Raw genomic sequence first — 19552 nt, forward strand, 5'->3', positions numbered from 1 at the left:
TTACAATTTAAAATGATTTCTATAAAAAGCTTTGAGAAAGATGATGGCGCTTGGCACCATAAAATGAAAGAAACGCAACACACAACCAATAAATATAATAACAAAATAATAATTTGATACAACGAAAGGGCGAGGGCAACTCTCAACGCAATCACAGACGAGCGAGCTCTCAACACTTCGGAGCCTTCCCACTAGAAAGGGTCCCCGAAATAAACCGCTGAGAGCTCCCCGACGTGCCTCCCACAACTGCCCATCACTTACGCACCTTGGTTATGTTCTGTAACACACGACAGATAATATCAACACAAGATAAAATTCAAAAATACTGTATAACAACCCGACAGCACATGATAACCACAGCGCCGTTAACTCGGGCGCTCTTAATAAGTGCCGCAACCCAACACACACAAATCTCAAACAATTTCCGCTTCCTGAAACGAAACAATAAAAGCCGAGCGCACATGAGTAGTCAAACCACAGTCGTAGAAGTGCCTTAACGACACCAAACGCGACTATTCCACTAAGTTAATAATAACACAGTAAAAAAATACAGAACATACCACTAAATTCTGTTACACAACTAAATTGACTAGATCGTGTTGTTCAGGTCCCAGAAGACCACATATACCAAGCAGCAGTAATTCACTATGTATACACCGTACAAAAACGCCCTTCTTAGGCAGACTTTACCTAACACATCGACTGCCAAATGTACCATACACGAACGCAACTCCGGGCAGGACTCCAGCTGAGCAAATAAATTAGTGCCAACAAATATCGTAACGAGCCACACACACAGCATAAAGTTCCAACAACACCGTCCCACATCAGAAAAGGTCATAAACCGCTGCTGGAGCTTCCAGGGCAAAATCTGAAGTGCCAACCCAGCCCACACCCTAACCTGGCAGACGACTCCAAAATTCAGCAACTAGTTGTCTCCGGGCCAGAGTATCACATGACCCCACCGGACCTCCACATCAGATAGGCAGGAAGAACAAGTACGCCGACTCCAATTAATCATCACCGCATGGACTGCACAGCGGCGAGTCGCCTCCGCCCCAGACCACTCTGCTCGTATTGCGAGGCACAACCACCTTAGCGCTAGTCACCAGCCGGTCAGGCAGAGCGAACTTAACGTTCCTTGCAATCCCCGGAAAACCAACTACCCTCTTGCTTTCCGCCGGCCACCGCAAACACACGCCAGCGACGTCATAGCAAATCGCCGCCGGAGCGCCACCCATACCAGGACGGCGAACTATAATCGATTACAGGTTAGCGGCGTGCGCCATATCAACTAGTACTACAGGAAGAAAGGAAGAATTCAAGAAGTTATGAGTAAATGTTAGTGCTCCATAAATATTCTCGCCACATTTTCTGTTAGTGCTGGATGCCAGACATGAATTCAGTACTTGTGCCCGTCGTTTGATCGTCTGAACAGAACCGTGCAGACATTTTGCGCATATCGACAGTGCTGTGCTAGATGAAATGGGGTGGACACAGATGTGGAGCAGAATATTCGTTCCGCCCGCGTAACAGATTCGCACTGCCGCTTTGCGTCATGTCGTTTCGCTCCGTTTCCCCTGATGGAAGCCATGGCAGTGATGGCGGGGGGTGAGGGGTGGGGTGGGGGGGCAGAAAAAGTGGTTCCAGTGCTTCAGGCCGCCCGCATCTTGACAGCTGTCGGCAGCACGTCACACCGAACGGGCGCGAAACTGCATCCACAGGCGGCGAATGCCCTCGGAAACCAGCAGTGAAAAGTAACAGCACGCCAGGCCCAGTCCGGTACACAACGGAGCAACAATGGAAATATGTATAACGAGACCATACGTCCTGCTCTGGGTGGAACAGTTGCACAGTCCGGCTGTCTCATCCGTAGTTCACAGCCGAAGTAAAAATACCCCGCTTTTGCTAACAGACAAGCTGATAACTGATTAGATGTACTCCCCACCTACCTATTCATTACGTTCGAAACTCGCGCGTGTCGGTGGCAGCACGGATGACATGAAGAAGAGAGAGAGAGAGAGAGAGAGAGAGAAAACATGCGACAGCGAGACAGATGAATGACATCGAGAGAGTGCGAACTTCACGTGCGGCAAAATTATTAACTTTTGCTTTTTATTGGAGTATAGGTTCAATCTTACATAAAAGAAACGGCAACCAGCGACTTTTTACAATGCTATTTATTTATATAAACAGCACCGTCATCGGTTTAGAACAGAGTGGCTCATCTTCAGACGACTAGTTCACGTTTTACATTAGTTTTCGCCTTTTTTTTTCCCCAACTAACGAAATTTCCGTGAGGTGGTGGTGCCCTACAACCAAAGCATCACAGTTAAAAAGACTGTGGTGTCACCGCCAGACACCACACTTGCTAGGTGGTAGCCTTTAAATCGGCCGCGGTCCGTTAGTATACGTCGGACCCGCGTGTCGCCACTATCAGTGATTGCAGACCGAGCGCCGCCACACGGCAGGTCTAGAGACACTTCCTAGCACTCGCCCTAGTTGTACAGCCGACTGTGCTAGCGATGGTTCACTGACAAATTACGCTCTCATTTGCCGAGACGATAGTTAGCATAGCCTTCAGCTACGTCATTTGCTACGACCTAGCAAGGCGCCATTACCAGTTACTATTGATGCTGTAAAACATGTACCGTCAAGAGCGATGTTCACCTATTATGGATTAAAGTTAAGTACTCTACCAGTTACCTCCTTTTTTCTGAAGTCTAAAATCCGTGTCCTGTTCCAGGCCTCACGCCAGCCTGCGTGAGCTTAAACGCGTGCCTTTCGGCTTCCTGTTATAGTGGGTTGGCTGTCTTGCCAATCCACAACGAAGACATTGTCTCATATCTTGCCTTGGTTGTAGGGCACCACAACCCCATAGAAATATCGTCAGTTGGGCGGAAAAAAGGCGAGAGCTAATGTACAGCGAGAACGAGCAATTTGAAGATGAACCTGTAGGTTCCAAACCAAGAGCGGCGCTGTTTATAGAAATAAATAGCATGGTAAAAAGTGGCTGGTTGCTATTCTGTTCTATCTAAAAGTCAACCTATATTTTGTACACAGCCACGAGTTCAGAATGCCAGTTTATGACGAAACAGCATTGTATTGGAATGTTAGGGCGCGTGTGCACAATCAGACAACTCATTCATCGTTTCGAGCTTCTGTGTTTGTAACATTAATAATGCCTAAACGCAAGTGTACCCTTAATATATCTCCGCAAAATAAGTAATCATTTGCAAAGCAAAGGTGTGGTGCATCAGATGTTAAGTGTGTGAACTGTCTTTCCGATTTTAGTGTTGGTCATGTTGGTGCTAGCGATACTGATAAACTTTTAAAATCGGGAAAATACCGGCTTTCCGATCAAGCGGCTGCTTCCAGTTCTTCAATGCTTGTTTTTTTTTTTTTTTTTTTTTTTTCAAAAGAACCGGTTTATCAACTTCGAAGGATTTGGGTGTAGCTGCAGCGGAAGGTGCAATGGAACATCACACGGTCCTAGAAAACCACAGCTTTCGTTGAAATGAGTGTAGCTCTAATTTAACTCAAACAAGTTTTGAAAAAAAAATTAGATGCGCTCGTACAAACTCCGAGGCTATTGTTCTTATGTGCTGGCACGGATGAATTGAAAGACCATCTTTATGAAGCCCAATGCATGTCTTTATTAACGGATGCTTCAAATCATGACACAGTGAAATTATTCCCTGGTTTGATTCGATATTTTTTTACATCGTGAAGGTGTGAAATTCAAGGTTTTAGAGTTTCGAGAGCAGCGTGTTGAAACAGCGGATATTTTTATCATTATTCGATGGAGATATTATCGTGCAATGATTTAAATAAGAAAATTGTGGTATATTGTGGAGATAATACTAACTGCAAATTTGGAGGAAAGAATAGAAGCACTCCGTCTTCAGGCCACAAGTGGCCCATCAGGACCATCCGACCGCCGTATCATCCTCAGTTGAGGATGCGGATAGGAGGGGCGTGTGGTCAGCACACCGCTCTCCCGGTCGTTACGATGGTTTTCTTTGACCGGAGTCGCTACTATTCGGTCGAGTAGCTCCTCAATTGGCATCACGAGGCTGACTGCACCCCGAAAAATGGCAACAGCTCGTGGGCTGGATGGTCACCCATCCAAGTGCCGGCCACGCCCGACAGCACTTAACTTCGGTGATCGCACGGGAACCAGTGTATCCACTGCGGTAAGGCCGTTGCCTAAAGAACAGAAGAGGGAGTAATAATGGTTACGCAAAATTGAACCTATCACTCGGAAGGCAACTCATTGGGATTGGATGTGGAGTCCACATAATTCGGACTCGATCAAATCAGTTTCAGATTTAGTCCCTGTTGACTTCGAATGTGGCATTGTGAACATTTACTCATTTTCTTAAATCTGCAGCGTTAGAGTGAGAGCTCCTCAAAGAGTTCTGAGATTCCAATGACACAGAGTATCAGAAACTGCTTACAGCAAAAGTAGGTGGCTCGTGTCAATGCCAGCACTTAGAAGAATGTTAAAAAATTTTCAGCACTTAAAAAACTATTTTATGATCATCGATAAAAGCCCAGATATTTCAAAAACATTTTTTTTAAATCACGCCTCTGAATTATGATTATAGGAGTAGTTTTTGCATGCACAGGCAGCAACTTTCCATCAAACGGTGCTAAACATTGAAACACACGGCGTGTCTGCTGTGGAATCAAAAAAGGAAATTAAGCGTCTCCGAGATAACTTGGCTCATAAAGTGGATTCGCCTTTTCCTATTTACCCCGTCTCTAATGTAACAATAAACTTACAAGAAACTGACGCTGTTGTTCAGGGCGTAAAAACTACGGCGGCTGAATTTTGTAAGACTAGCAAAGAATACTTGGATCAGTGGCGTCATTTCAGTGCAGACTTAGGAGTGTTCGAACGGGCAACTTTGACAAAAGTACCTACGATGGAAGAAATACAGAATGTGACGGATTTGCTGATTACACAAGGATTTCTTTGCAGCGACGAAGATACGTAGTCCATTAATTTTTTCTTATTTCTAGCTACATCGCAGATGAGAAAATATCAAGCTGGAACGCTAAAATCGTTGCTACTGAAGACCGTTAGTGGATTTGCTCAGAGATTTCCGCGACGGCAATCTGAACTGTATGAAATTTCGTGTAATTACTGAATACGTTTTATGTCTGCATGGAAGTAAAGCACCTGTCGACAGAGTTCTTTCTGTTATTAATGAGATATGGACAACGACAAAAGACAGTTAAATGCCGCAGTTTTGAAAGCCATTTTGATTATCAAGATTAACAACAACAAATCATGTGATAATCTCCATTCCCACTTGGAAACTAGACACGACATTTTGAAACTGATTTTCTGAGCTGATAAATATAAAACAAATGCGTCTTCAACTGCAATGTAATGTTGACTAATTCAAATTATATGTAATTAGTATATTGTTATCATGTCCTTGTTTTTGAATAAATTATAAATAGCAAAATAAGTTTCCTTTCCTACATTCCGCAAGCTTCCCGCTCTGACAAAAAAAAAAGAATAGTCACGTTGGCTATGTACGCTCACAAGAGCTCCGCCAATTGGCAGCTATTGAAACGAGGGCAGCCTTAATCGTCCTCATTTTTTTGTATGTTCGCCAGTAAATGTCTGAGTCTTCGTTTGCAGTGTCTAACAATACCACCACTAGCAAAGTAGGTTAGAAATAAGATTAATAATGTTGCTCACGCAGCATATGGTAGCTTTATCGGGCAACAACTAAGTTATTGACTGTGGATGGTATCGTCAGAATGGAAATAATGAAGTCACTGCAAAAAATCATTAATTTTGGCACTTATCTTGAATGGATTCCCACTTAGATTTCGTCGCAGTTGTTCTGGCTCATCTTGCTGATTCTTTGGTGATTCCATTTTGACAGCTAGAAGGTCCAGATCTGTATTTTAGCAATATTTGAAGACCTAGCTGTAGTGTTGGCAGAAGAGCCAACACTGTGTTGCAATACGAGGCCGAAATGCACGCTATAATCTAACGCAGACTGGCGTGAGGTCTGGAACAGGATACGTAATGAATGCTATAAAGAAAAGTACGTAGCTGCTGGAATACTTAACTTTAATCCATCATTTGTATACAGCATTCTTGATGATACAAGTGAGACTCTCTCTAGAAATGGTTAATGGCACCTTGCTAGGTCGTAGCCATGGACTTAGCTGAAGGCTATTCTAACTATCTCTCGGAAAATGAGAGAAAGGCTTCGTCTGTGTAGTCGCTAGCAAAGTCGTCGTACAACTGGGGCGAGTGCTAGTCAGTCTCTCTAGACCTGCCGTGTGGTGGCGCTCGGTCCGCAATTACTGACAGTGGCGACACGCGGGTCCGACATGTATTAATGGACCGCGGCCGATTTAAAGCTACCACCTAGCAAGTGTGGTGTCTGGCGGTGACACCACACTAACAAATGCGTTTTTCAGGAAATTCTTAATGATCAAACAATCCCAGATCAGAACAATGGTATGGTAGAAATAATTTTTGACTTGGTGTTCACGATCCACATTTTTATTAAACTTCTTGTAAATTCACATATACTTCTTCTTAATTGTCACATCGTCAAGAAAACAGTTTTGTATCAGTCTTCATATACTTAACTTCTACTTTAACCAAACACAAGACTTGACTGTTCTTTTACAAAGCGAAATAACAACTTAACTTCCGCAAAGTGAAACAAAGACTGCCCTATGCGCATTCGCACCCAAACGGTTACAAGTAACTCAAAGATTATGACAATCTCACAGAAATGAATACACACAAAAACTATATCACTGTAATATATCGATACATAGGAATACCTATACATTAATAAAACCAAATGTGAATATTGTCATAAAAATATGTCTGTTACTTCGCAGAAAAGTAGTACGATATTACTGGTATGGAGAACTGGAGTTGGAGTGCCGTAATGGTCACGTAAATACAGAACCATTACAAATGGAATCCCTAGACCACAAATTTTCCTCACAACTCACTCGTAAATGTGTCTTGGTTTTTGTTATGAAATTACATCTAGAATGGCGTTATAAAAGTGTCAACCAGAACAGTACAGAAGCAGCAGTATGAGACTCTGATATAGGGCATTAGCGTTCACCGCTCGCCATATGTGAACCACATTCGTAAATGACTCGCTGCCTGCAGCTGCAAGTGGAGGTAATAGTAGCGACTTGCTGTGCAGCAAGTTATCACGTTCCACTGTCACATCTTATAGCTCGCATCTTTCCACAGCTCGCCTCATTCCTTCAGAGCCTTATTCAGTCATTGGTGTAACTGAGCCATACTACTGTATTCTTCTGATTTCAATGCAAAATATTTGTTTGCTGGAGTACAATGTGAATCGCATGTGCACAATATGTTTCATATATCGAGTCACATTTGGGCTCTTCCCAGTGTGATAACTGTTCCATGACTTTTCCTGTTCAACAACATTCACATGACTAAACTGCGTTAATCAGCGTGCAATCTGACTGTTTAACTCACGCCAGCAAGTATACACCAGTATAATGTTTCCAACGACACACAGAGTACCACTTGTTAAACGGTCAGGATAACACGCTAGGTATTCCACCATTCAGTGACATAACCCTTGCAGAGTTAGCTAGATTTGGCATAAAAAATATGGAGTTGGAAGGCAACAGGATTTCACGTTTGGAGTTTACCGAAACATCACCATCCAGACCTCATATTTCAAGAGAAAAACGTACGCTTGCAGAATACCAGCCCCAGGAATCTATCCCTCGCGAAACTTTTCGCTGTAACTTTGGTAGAGGGCACTTACGACCAACTAAATGCACAGATTTCAAACTTAACGCCCACTGCAACCGCCTAATGCCCGTGAGCAAAGCACTGTATAGCGGACTGGCAGCCAAAGCTACCCCATGCCCTACTCGCCGTATGTTGAAGGTGAGGGAAGAAGGGGCGATGGTGAAATATCAGTCCAACATGATTCTATGCGAAAAATAGATGCTTAGTTCGAGTACGAATTATCAACCTAATACACATATACCTTTCATACTGATGTCCAGAGAATGGTTTGATGCAGCTCTCCATGCTACTCTATCCTGTGCAAGCTTCTTCATCTCTCAGTACCTACTGCAGCCTACATCGTCCTGAATGTGCTTAGTGTGCTTAACTGTTGGTCTCCATGTACGATTTTTACCCTCCACCATGCTCTCCAATACTAAATTGGTGATCCCTTGATGCCTCAGAACATATTCTACCAAGCGATCATTCTTCTAGTCAAATTGTGCCACAAATTTCTCTTCTCCACAGTTCTATTTAATACCTCCTTATTAGTTATGTGATCTACCCATCTAATCTTCAGGATTCTTCCGTAGCACCACATTTCGAAATCTTCCCTTCTTGTCTAAACTATTCATCATCCACGTTTCATTTCCATACATGGCTACACTCCATACAAATACTTACAGAAACGGCTTCCTGACACTTAAATCTATACTCGATGTTAACAAATTTCTCTTCTTCAGAAACGCTTTCCTTGCTATTGCCAGTCTACATTTTATATCCTCTCTACTTCGACCATCATCAGTTATTTGCTCCCCAAATAGCAAAACTCATTTGCTACTTTAAGTGTCTCATTTCCAAATCTAATTCCCTCAGCATCACTCGACTTAATTCGACTACATTCCATTATCCTCGTTTTGCTTTTGTTGATGTCCATCTCACATCCTCCTTTCAATACACTGACCATTCCGTTCAACTGCGCTTCCAAATCATTTGCTGTCTCTGAGAGAATTGCTATGTCATCGGCGAACCTCAAAGTTTTTATTTCTTCTCCCTGGACTTTAATTTCTGCTCCAAATTGTTCTTTTGTTTCATTTACTTCTTGCTCAATACACAGATCGAATAACATCGCTGATTGGCTACAACCCTGTCTCACTCCCTTCCCAACCACTGCTTCCCTTTCATGCCCCTCGAACCTTACAACTGCCATCTGGTTTCTGTACAAATTGTAAATAGCCTTTCGCTCCCCGTATTTTACGCGTGCCAACTTCAGAATTAGAAACAGTGTATTCCAGTCAACATTGTCAAAAGCTTTCTCTCACTCTACAAATGCTAGAAACGTAGGTTTCCCTTTCCTTAATCTAAGATAAGTCTTAGGGTCAGTATTGCCTCACGTGTTCCAACATTTCTACGGAATCCAAACTGATCTTCCCCGAGGTCGGCTTCCACCTGTTTGTTCCACTGTCTGTAAAGAATTCGTGTTAGTATTTTCAGCCGTGACTTATTAAACTCATAGTTCGGTAATTTTCACATCTGTGAACACCTGCTTGGAATTATTATTTTATTGTTGAAGTCTGAGGGTATTTCGCCTGTCTCATACATCTAGCTCATGAGGTGGTAGAGTTTTGTCAGGGCTGGCTCTCCCAAGGCTGTTAGTAGTTCTAAAGGAATACGTTTCATATAATTCTAACAATATTCTCGCAACGTTAAATCAAACTGAATAAACCTAAACAGCTGAAGAGTTGTTGTGAAATGAACTTAATGATTCACATTTTGTAATTTAATCATGCCAGACACATGGAATAACAGCGTACCTGATGCAAATGCACTTCAATTACAGAAGGCCAGCTGTAAAAAATAAAAAACATAACGAACAACAGCGAAGTGAATAATTATACAGTGTTGTGCTACTTCTATAATGACACATTCATTCGTTGCATCCATTTACACTGCGTTCGTGAATGGCACCATGAACGTGTTCAAAGCAAAGAAGTCACTGGCACAAGGTACATTTAGAAACCTTGCACCTTGGCGCAATGAACACCGTAACATTATTTCACAAACCTGTAACTCACACACTCAGCGCTCTGCGTTTAAGCGACTGCAGTGGTGCGGAGGAAGTTACAAACAGTGCGCGCGAAATTTAAAAGATGTACATTCAGGTAATAACTGCCTGGTGTCAGGGTTAGGCTCAAACTTCCGTACGGGAGAGCTTGCTGGGCCAGATATTTTGTGTCTTTCTTATTTTTTTAAGTATGGGGTCAAGCGATTGGTTTGTCCTTTTAAGTGGAAGACCAAATCACTACAACGCATGATTATGGGGAACAGAGCAGTCACGTTTAGTAGTTGAGCACTCGAGAGAATCTCCAAATCCCCAGTGTTTTGTGCAATTACCTGAGAAAATATTTACTACTCCAAAAAATACACTCCTGGAAATTGAAATAAGAACACCGTGAATTCATTGTCCCAGGAAGGGGAAACTTTATTGACACATTCCTGGGGTCAGATACATCACATGATCACACTGACAGAACCACAGGCACATAGACACAGGCAACAGAGCATGCACAATGTCGGCACTAGAACAGTGTATATCCACCTTTCGCAGCAATGCAGGCTGCTATTCTCCCATGGAGACGATCGTAGAGATGCTGGATGTAGTCCTGTGGAACGGCTTGCCATGCCATTTCCACCTGGCGCCTCAGTTGGACCAGCGTTTGTGCTGGACGTGCAGACCGCGTGAGACGACGCTTCATCCAGTCCCAAACATGCTCAATGGGGGACAGATCCGGACATCTTGCTGGCCAGGGTAGTTGACTTACACCTTCTAGAGCACGTTGGGTGGCACGGGATACATGCGGACGTGCATTGTCCTGTTGGAACAGCAAGTTCCCTTGCCGGTCTAGGAATGGTAGAACGATGGGTTCGATGACGGTTTGGATGTACCGTGCACTATTCAGTGTCCCCTCGACGATCACCAGTGGTGTACGGCCAGTGTAGGAGATCGCTCCCCACACCATGATGCCGGGTGTTGGCCCTGTGTGCCTCGGTCGTATGCAGTCCTGATTGTGGCGCTCACCTGCACGGCGCCAAACACGCATACGACCATCATTGGCACCAAGGCAGAAGCGACTCTCATCGCTGAAGACGACACGTCTCCATTCGTCCCTCCATTCACGCCTGTCGCGACACCACTGGAGGCGGGCTGCACGATGTTGGAGCGTGAGCGGAAGACGGCCTAACGGTGTGCGGGACCGTAGCCCAGCTTCATGGAGACGGTTGCGAATGGTCCTCGCCGATACCCCAGGAGCAACAGTGTCCCTAATTTGCTGGGAAGTGGCGGTGCGGTCCCCTATGGCACTGCGTAGGATCCTACGGTCTTGGCGTGCATCCGTGCGTCGCTGCGGTCCGGTCCCAGGTCGACGGGCACGTGCACCTTCCGCCGACCACTGGCGACAACATCGATGTACTGTGGAGACATCACGCCCCACGTGTTGAGCAATTCGGCGGTACTTCCACCCGGCCTCCCGCATGCCCACTATACGCCCTCGCTCAAAGTCCGTCAACTGCACATACGGTTCACGTCCACGCTGTCGCGGCGTGCTACCAGTGTTAAAGACTGCGATGGAGCTCCGTATGCCACGGCAAACTGGCTGACACTGACGGCGGCGGTGCACAAATGCTGCGCAGCTAGCGCCATTCGACGGCCAACACCGCGGTTCCTGGTGTGTCCGCTGTGCCGTGCGTGTGATCATTGCTTGTACAGCCCTCTCGCAGTGTCCGGAGCAAGTATGGTGGGTCTGACACACCGGCGTCAATGTGTTCTTTTTTCCATTTCCAGAAGTGTATAATTCCAGGAATCACGTAGCTGTATCTGTTGAAGATCTGACATTTCAACAATTGCGATGCATTCCAAAAGTTCCATTTCTCTACGGGACGAAGTGTCACCACTAGGGCATGTCCATCGAAGGAGTGTTTCTTATCAGAGGGATAGCATGGATTTCGCATTGCGCCACTGGTCCCCATGATTCTCTAATCGTGGTATGTCATTTCTCTTTTGCTGAAAGAATGTGTCATTGTGTATTCGAGCCTAATAACTTTGCGTGAACTGCGGTGAAACAGCAGCAAATACAGTAAATCCAGATCATACTCGGAATAGAATATGATTACTTTACTAACGTCTCTATGCTTGTCATACTTCTCGTGGTGGTCACAATGAACATATGTGCAAGATGAATGAAATCATTGATCCTAAGCATGAGTGTGAGAAACATCTTAAGGGTCTATGTCAGTGCATCTACAAGATAGATCATTGTAATTCGGATGCCTCTTTTCAAACTAAAAACGTAGCAGTCTTTTTCGTAAATTAAAACGTATCAAAGGTTTATATTTCAATTGAAGTAAAAGGTACAGTTTGATCTTATGGAATGATTAATGCTTGTTTCAGAGATACTTAACAAATAAACAAATTAAGATTAGTTCCAATTTCACGGGTCCAGTCTGTATTTTCAAGGGGCTTCCTCTCTTTGTAAGCAAAATGTCCGAACTGGTAATCGCTTCCCGAACACCCTACCGTCCCCTCCCCCTCCATTAGACATAAGTCTTGCGGTTGCTGGGGACCCTTGTGTCTCTCAGCTATACAGATAGTGGTACCGTAGGTGCAACCACAACGGAGGGTTATCTGTTGAGAGGCCACACAAACGTGTGGTTCCTGAAGAGAGGCAACAGCCTTTTCAGTAGTTGCAGGGACGACAGTCTGGATGATTCACTGATCTGGCCTTGTAACTTTAACCAAAACGGCCTTGCTGTTCTGGCACTGCGAACGGCTGAAAGCAAGGGGAAACTGCAGTCGTAATTTTTCCCGAGGGCATGCTGCTCTACTGTATGGTTAAATTATGATGGTATCCTCTTGGGTAAAATATTCCCGAGTTAAACAGTCCCCCATTTGAATCTCTGCTCGGGGATTACTCAGGAAGACATCTTTATCATGAAAAATAAAACTGGCATTCTATGGGTCTGAGCATGGAATGTCAGATACCTTAATCAGGCAGGTAGGTTAGAAAATATAAAGAGGGAAATGGACAGGTTAAAGGTAGGTATAGTGAGAATTAGCGAAGTTCGGTGGCAGGATGTACAGGACTTGTGGTCGGGTGAATACAAGATTATAAATACAAAATCAAATAGGGGTAATGTAGAAGTAGGTTTAACAATGAATAACAAAATTGAATGTGGAAAAGCTACCATGAACAGCATAGTGAACGTATTATTGTAGCCAAGATAGACACGAAGACCATACCCACCACAGTTGTAAAAGCTTATACGCCAACGAGCTCCGCAGATGAGGAGATAAAAGAAATTATTCAGATAGTTAAGGGAGACAAAAATTTAATAGACATGGAATTGGACAGTAGAAAATGAAGAGAAGGAAAAATGTCGGTGAATAGCGACTGGGATAAAGCAACGAAAGAGGAAGCCACCGGGCGGAATTTTGCAGAGAGCATAGTTTAGACCTTCAGAGAAAAGAGAACCACCTTTATGCATATCAGGAGCTCAGATGGAAAACTAGTCCTAAGCAAAAAAGGATAAGCGGTAAGGTGGAAGGAGTGTATAGAAGGTCTGTAAAAGGGAGGTGTACTCGTGGGCAATATTATGAAAATCCAAGAGAACGTAGATGAAGATGAGTTGGGAGATATTACACTGTGTGAAGAATTTGACAAAGCACTGAAAGACCTAAGTCGACGCAAGGCCCCAGGAGTAGACACAAATTCGTCAGAGCTGCTGACAGACTTGGGAGAGAATCCATGACAAAACTTCTTCATCTGGGGAGCAAGATGTATGAGACAGGCGGAATACCCTCAGACTTCAAGACGAATATAATAATTCCTATTCCAAAGAAAGCATGTACTGATAGGTGTGAAAATTACCGAACTATCAGTTCATACGTCACGGTTGCAAAATAGTAAGACGAATTCCTTACAGATTAATGGAAAAATTAGTAGAAGTCGACCTCGGGGAAAAATAGTTTGGATACCGTAGAAGTGAAGGAACACACGAGCCAATACACCCTACTACGACTTCTCGTAGAAAGTAGGCTAAGGAAAGGCAATCTATATTTATAGTATTTGTAGACTTAGAGAATGTTTTTGACAACGTTGGCTGGAATACTGTCTTTCTAATTCAAAAGGTGGTAGGGGTAAAATACAGTTGGCGAAAGGCTATTTACAACTTGTACAGAATACAGAGGGCAGCTATAAGAGTCGAGGAGCGCGAAAGGGAGGCATTGGTCAAGAATAGAATGTGACAGGGTTATAGCCAATCCCCGATGTTATTCAATCTGTATATTGAACAATAAGTGAAGGAAACAAAAGAAAAATTTGGAGTAGTAATTAATGCCCAGGGAAATAACTAAAAACTTTGAGATTTGACGATACAATTGTAAATCTCTCACAGAAGGCAAAGGACTTGGAAGAGCAGTTGAACGGAATGGATAGTGTCTTTAAAGGAGGATATGAGATGAAATCAAAAAAAGGCAAAAGGAGGATAATGGAATGTAGTCGATTTATATCAGATTATGCTGAGGGAATTAAATTAGGTAATGAGACACTTAAAGTAGATGAGTTTTGCTATTAGATGATGGTCGAAGTAGAGAGGATATAAAATGTAGACTGGCAATGGGAAGGAAAGCGTTTCTGAAGAAGAGAAATTTGTTAACATCGTGTATAGATTTAAATGTCAGGAAATGCTTTTTGAAAGTTTTGTATGGAGTGTAGCCATGTATGGAAGTGAAACGTGGATGATGAACAGTTTAGACAAGAAGAGAACAGAAGATTTCGAAATGTGGTGCTACAGAAGAATGCTGTAGATTAGATGGGTAGATCACGTAACTGATGAGGAAGTAATGAACAAGATTGGGGAGAATATAAATTTGTGGCACAGCCTGTGTGGAAGATGGGTTCGGTTGGTAGGACTCATTCTGAGGTACAAGGGATCACCAATTTAGTACTGTAGGGAAGCGTGGGGGGTAAAAATCGTAGGGGGAGACAAAGAGGTGAATACAGTAAGCAGATTCAGAACGATGTAGGTTGCAGTAGTTGCTCGGATATCAAGAGGCCTGCGCAAGATAGAGTAGCACGGAGAGCTGCATCAAACCGGTCTTTGGGCTGAAGACCACAACAACAACAACAACAACACCACACGCTGACGTGTCAAACATTACGACCTCATACTATATAGCGTGTTGTAAAATCACGTGTGGAACATAGTACAGCAAAGATTCAGCATGGATTGAATTCGGCAAGTTCTTGGTATGTTTGCGGAGGTACATAGCAACAGACGTTACTCACAGGTCACTCAATTTCCTTAAAGTATAGGTCGACGGCTTGGCGAGCACGCAGCTGGCGCTTGATAGCGTCCCAGACGCGAGCTATCGAGTTCAGAACACTCGAATTTTTTGTCTAAGATATCAACGTGAGGCCACCATCATGCTGTCAAGGAACTGTAACACGATTACGGCCTTGCGAGACGGACCGTTATCCTACTGAAAGATGGCATCACCGTCGGGGAAGACATCACGCATGAGGGTATGCAGGTGATGCACAGTTGTGTTTACTTACTACACTGCTGTCATTGTCCATTTGATTACACTACAGCACGCGTGGAAGCCCAATTGAACATCCCTTGTGGTATAACAGTGTCCGCAACGGTCTGAGGCCGTGGTACCGTATACGTTTCGAGCGTCCGTTCATCTACATCTACATACAGGGTGCATCAAAAATGACCGGTATATTTGAAACGGCAATAAAAACTAAACGAGCAGCGATAGAAATACACCGTTTGTTGCAATATGCTTGGGACAACAGTACATTTTCAGGTATACAAACTTTCGAAATTACAGTAGTTACAATTTTCAACAACAGATGGCGCTGCGATCTGGGAAACTCCATCGTAAGATATTTTCCACATATCCACCATGCGTAGCAATAATATGGCGTAGTCTCTGAATGAAATTACCCGAAACCTTTGACAACGTGTCTGGCGGAATGGCTTCACATGCAGATGAGATGTACTGCTTCAGCTGTTCAATTGTTTCTGGATTCTGGCGGTACACCTGGTCTTTCAAGTGTTCCCACAGAAAGAAGTCACAGGGGTTCATGTCTGGCGAATAGGGAGGCCAATCCACGCCGCCTCCTGTATGTTTCTGTTAGCCCAAAGCAATCACACGATCATCTTGCATAAACCACGAGATGTTCGCAGTGTCGTCTAAGGCAGTTTGTACCGCCACAAATTCACGAAGAATTTCCAGATAGCGTGATGCAGTAATCGTTTCGGATCTGAAAAATGGGCCAATGATTCCTTTGGAAGAAATGGTTGCCCAGACCAGTACTTTTTGAGGATGCAGGGACGATGGGACTGCAACATGGGGCTTTTCGGTTCCCCATATGCGCCAGTTCTGTTTATTGACGAAGCTGTCCAGGTAAAAATAAGCTTCGTCACTAAACCAAATGCTGCCCACATGCATATCGCCGTCATCAATCCTGTGCACTATATCGTTAGCGAATGTCTCTCATGCAGCAATGGTAGCGGCGGTGAGGGGTTGCCGCGTTTGAATTTTGTGTGGATAGAGGTGTAAACTCTGGCGCATGAGACGATACGTGGACGTTGGCGTCATTTGGACCGCAGCTGCAACACGGCGAACGGAAACCCGAGGCCGCTGTCGGATCACCTGCTGCACTAGCTGCACGTTGCCCTCTGTGGTTGCCGTACGCAGTCGCCCTACCTTTCCAGCACGTTCATCCGTCACGTTCCCAGTCCATTGAAATTTTTCAAACAGATCCTTTATTGTATCGCTTTTCGGTCCTTTGGTTACATTAAACCTCCGTTGAAAACTTCGTCTTGTTGCAACAACACTGTGTTCTAGGCGGTGGAATTCCAACACCAGAAACATCCTCTGTTCTAAGGAATAAACCATGTTGTCTACAGCACACTTGCACATTGTGAACAGCACACGCTTACAGCAGAAAGACGACGTACAAAATGGCGCACCCACAGACTGCGTTGTCTTCTATATCTTTCACATCACTTGCAGTGCCATCTGTTGTTGAAAATTGTAACTACTGTAATTTCGAAAGTTTGTCGGCCTGAAAATGTACTGTTGTCACAAGCATATTGCAACAAACGGTGTATTTCTATCGCTGCTCGTTTAGTTTTTATTGCCGTTTCAAATATACCGGTCATATTTGAAACACCCTGTATATACTCCGCTAGCCACCGAACTGTGTGTGGCGGAGGGCACAATTCGTGCCAAAGTCGTATTAGCCTCCCTCTGTTCCACTCGAGGATCACGCGAGTGATAAACGACTGTCTGGACGCCTCAGTACGAGCTCTAATTTCCCTTATCTTTGGACGGTGATCATTGCGTGAAGATCGGATTTCGGAACTTAGTAAGCAGCCCCTTCCGTTTAGCGCGTCGTCTATCTGCAAGCGTGTGCCACTTAAAACCTTCTATGAGATTTGTAACGCTCTCGCGATGGCTAAATGCACCAGTCACGAATCTTGCCGCTCTTCTTGGGACCTTCTCAATCTCTTGAATCAGACCCAGCTGGTAAGGGTCCCATTCAGACGAACAATATACTCGAAGACTGGACAAACTAACGTATTGTACGCTATTTCCTTTGTTGATGGACTGCATTGCTTCAGGATTCTACCAATAAACCGATATCTAGAGAATGCCTTACCCGTTACTTGTGTAATCTGATCATTGTATTCGAGTTCATTTCGAACAGGCACACCCAGATACTTGACGGATGTTACCGCTTCCAAAGACTGGGCATTTATTTTGTACTTGTACATTAATGGGGATTTTCGCCTTGTTATACACAGTAGGTTACACTTACTAATATTGAGAGATATCTGACAGTCATTACACCACGCATTTATTTTCTGCAAATCCTCATTGATTTGTCCACAACTTTCGTGTGATACTACTTTCCTGTAGACTGCAGCATCATCGGCAAACAGTCTAATTCCGCTGTCAATAGATGAAGGGTCTACATCTACATCTACATTTATACTCCGCAAGCCACCCAACGGTGTGTGGCGGAGGGCACTTTTGTGCCACTGTCATTACCTCCCTTTCCTGTTCCAGTCGCGTATGGTTCGCGGGAAGAACGACTGTCTGAAAGCCTCCGTGCGTGCTCTAATCTCTCTAATTTTACATTCGTGATCTCCTCGGGAGGTATAAGTAGGGGGAAGCAATATATTCGATACCTCATCCAGAAACGCACCCTCTCGAAACCTGGCGAGCAAGCTACACCGCGATGCAGAGCGCCTCTCTTGCCGAGTCTGCCACTTGAGTTTGTTAAACATCTCCGTAACGCTATCACGCTTACCAAATAACCCTGTGACGAAACGCGCCGCTCTTCTTTGGATCTTCTCTATCTCCTCCGTCACCCGACCTGGTACGGATCCCACACTGATGCGCAATACTCAAGTATAGGTCGAACGAGTGTTTTGTAAGCCACCTTCATTGTTGATGGACTACATTTTCTAAGGACTCTCCCAATGAATCTCAACCTGGTACCCGCCTTACCAACAATTAATTTTATATGATCATTCCACTTCAAATCGTTCCGCACGCATACTCCCAGATATTTTACAGAAGTAACTGCTACCAGTGTTTGTTCCGCTATCATATAATCATACAATAAAGGATCCTTCTTTCTATGTATTCGCAATACATTACATTTGTCTATGTTAAGGGTCAGTTGCCACTCCCTGCACCAAGTGCCTATCCGCTGCAGATCTTCCTGCATTTCGCTACAATTTTCTAATGCTGCAACTTCTCTGTATATTACAGCATCATCCGCGAAAAGCCGCATGGAACTTCCAACACTATCTACTAGGTCATTTATATATATTGTGAAAAGCAATGGTCCCATAACACTCCCCTGTGGCACGCCAGAGGTTACTTTAACGTCTGTAGACGTCTCTCCATTGATAACAACATACTGTGTTCTGTTTGCTAAAAACTCTTCAATCCAGCCACACAGCTGGTCTGATATTCCGTACCATCATCTAGATGAATGGTATCCGAGCTCGACTATCAAGCTGATCGAACAACAAACGTGATTTATCCGACCACGGGACAAAAGTTCCTTTGATCGACGGTACAGCCTCAATGATCCCGTCCCCACTGCAGTGGAAAAATTGTATGGGCGATGTTGTTGAGGAAACGTGGCAATACGTAAGGGTCGTCTGGTTTGGAGCCCTATTTGCAACAAAGTGCACTGAACACTTGTTTATGCACTTGCATTATACTGTATCGTCATATCTGACATGATTTAAAGCCGGGAATTTTGCAGTCTCCATGTTCCGTCCAAGATCTTATCATCTACCTGTGGGTTCACCTTCCTTCACCGATTCTCCATAGAAGCTTATCACAGTAGCACGCGAGCAGCTGATCAACTTCGCCGTTTCGTCCTTGCTCGTTCCCAGCCGCCAGATCATAACAGCCATCCCTTTGTCGAAGTCGTTTATGTCAGTGGACTTACCAGTTCCGCCACCTATCGCTTTAAATTGTTCCCCATTCATCTCCACTCAGTATATCTATTTTCTGTTACGTGTTAGATGCTCCGGCGTTCAGTCTCGCGATGGGTGCTGGTAATAATTTATGGATCGCGTAATTAAATACAAGTACCACATTAAACCACACTTATACGTTCGTCTCTAGGAATATTACTGCCGGCCGCGGTGGTCTAGCGGTTCTAGGCGCTCAGT

At 44.2% G+C, this 19552-nt stretch overlaps 1 pseudogene; it reads right to left on the reverse strand.

Annotated features, from left to right (window-relative positions):
• Nucleotides 1–4095: 4095 nt before the first annotated feature.
• LOC126177819 (5S ribosomal RNA) lies at nucleotides 4096–4210 on the reverse strand (annotated as a pseudogene).
• Between the last annotated feature and the right edge of the window lie 15342 nt (nucleotides 4211–19552).

Source organism: Schistocerca cancellata, chromosome 3 (assembly GCF_023864275.1).
Source record: "Schistocerca cancellata isolate TAMUIC-IGC-003103 chromosome 3, iqSchCanc2.1, whole genome shotgun sequence".
NCBI classification, from domain to species: Eukaryota; Metazoa; Arthropoda; class Insecta; order Orthoptera; family Acrididae; genus Schistocerca; species Schistocerca cancellata.